Genomic DNA, 2,252 nt, shown 5'->3' on the forward strand with positions numbered 1-2,252 from the left:
TTAACCCACATATAAATATCACTGTTTACTTATTTGACTGATAACTCCTTTACCTTGCATAAAAACAGAATGGGAATGCTTACCCAAAGACATAATATGTTTTGCATTACAAAAAAAAAAGTCTGTATGCAGCAATAGTCACAGCTGAATGCCATTAAATGTACTAATAGCACATTGATACATTTGGTACACTGGTATTCACTGTTAGTATGTACATAGGTTATACTTAAGAATATTTCCTGCTGGGTACCAGTAGTATATCACTTGAACAATTTCTATGCAATTATTTTGAGTCTGCTGTCTTGAAAACAGTTTAGCTAATGTTCAATGAAAAGCAAACAACTGAAAACACACCTCCTTATGTGACCCCAGTATATCACACCAGCACAATTCTTTTCCTTTTATCACGAGGATCAACACCAAGTATATTGGCAGATATCTCAATTACGATGGAAGACACCTTCAATGTCAGCCACCTAGTTCTTTGGTACTCTCTTCCACAGCTTCATGTCCTTGCTCTCTCTTACATCTGCAGAAAACTCTAATCTTGTTCAGTCAGCAGAAGAAATGTGAAAATCTTACACAAGTAACCATTTTAGTCACTTTATTTATTCCACATTCAGCAGCTTGATATAATGAACCTCTATCATTCCTTCTAAAGATGTTTTTTTCCAGCACAAACACTGGGCAATGTAGAAGTGTTTATGTCAGACTAATGCGTTACTGGCTGTAGTCTACATTGCTTTCTTTCTCTTCTTCAGTGCCAGTCTTGTTTATCCTCATACAGCATCACACTAGCCCTTTCTCTACCACAACTGTTTTTCCTAAACTGTTAGTTGCCCTTGTCTGGGTCTGTTATTGGCTCTATCCCAAGTTCAAAAACCTTGAAAAGTTACAGGCAAAATTTCCTATTGGAAGTCCATGGTGTAATTATTATAGGATTTTTGGAAGTGTCAGCTGTAGAGAATGTGCCAAAGCCTCTACTCCTTGAAGCCTCACTTTTTCTTGGGTTTCTACTATGTAAAGCATTGCCTATGCATATATGAATCCTTTGGTTTGGATGCATAAGGTGTTGTTTGTTTGTTTTAAAAGAAAATAAAAAAATCTTTTTTAGGTGATGAATATTATACAGTCATATTGGGGGTTGTTTCCCTGCCCCTGCTTATGCCAAAGATACCAGAATGTGTTACAAAACATAAAACTGAGACAGAGTCTAATTCAACACACAGGAAAGCAGTAATGCCCTGGGATCAACAGAGCTGCTGCTTACACACTGGAGTTAGATAAGAAATTTATTCTTACTCCTCTTCCCACTACCCACAAATAACATACACATATATTATCAGAGATATGAAAATCTGTTTGAGACCAGTGATTAAAGAAGTACTTTGCACAAACAGATTCTCCTTTACCAGATGGTTTACACTAACATTCACTAATAACAACCTGTTTGAGGAGCTTACGTTCAGTTAGATTGGAAGAGGCCAGAAACAGCACAACTAGGCCAGCAACTAATTTTATTAGAAAGATTCTGTGTCAGTTTTGCCCAGGAACTCTGTAGCTTTTACAGCTTCCTTCACTCTGTGCAGATTTCACTTCTGCAGTGCAACATACCTCACAACCTTTCTGTAGCAAAGCTGTATTTTTTGGCTGTTAAGACAAAGTCTTCACTGGAATCTTATCAATATTTGAACATGCATGTATTAATGCAAGTCCTTGAGAATTCATCTCATAGTTCTACCTTGACAATAAATGGAAGACTGAAGTAAACACTATCTACCTATCAAAAGTTTGAACCACTATAGTATGACAGAGTTCGGTTAATGTATCAAAATCTTTATCATAAATACCATTTCTATTGGCAAGGTAATGATTTATCTCAAGTGCCAAAGCTCATCAAATGATTTTCATCAACAGTTCTTTGGCTCTCCTGTTCCTTATTACAGCACCACTCAGACAGGAAGTCAGATGAATACGTTTAATTTGAGAAACAAGGAAAACAACACAGCGTTGGCCATTTGCCAGAAGAGCTAAGGTAACATACGCATTTAAGCATGAAACACAATCCCTTCTCAAGCAAGTATCATCCTGTAAAACCTAGAAGCTCTTTGCTAAATATGACAAAATACAAGTAATCAGATTGTACACACACATTTTGAATATGAACACTAGCCACAAAAATCCCTACCTACTCAAAAAAAAAGGGACCCCTCCCCCCCCAAAAAAACCCCACACACCAAAAAAAAAAAAAG

This window comes from Pelecanus crispus, chromosome 5 (assembly GCF_030463565.1).
Source record: "Pelecanus crispus isolate bPelCri1 chromosome 5, bPelCri1.pri, whole genome shotgun sequence".
NCBI classification, from domain to species: Eukaryota; Metazoa; Chordata; class Aves; order Pelecaniformes; family Pelecanidae; genus Pelecanus; species Pelecanus crispus.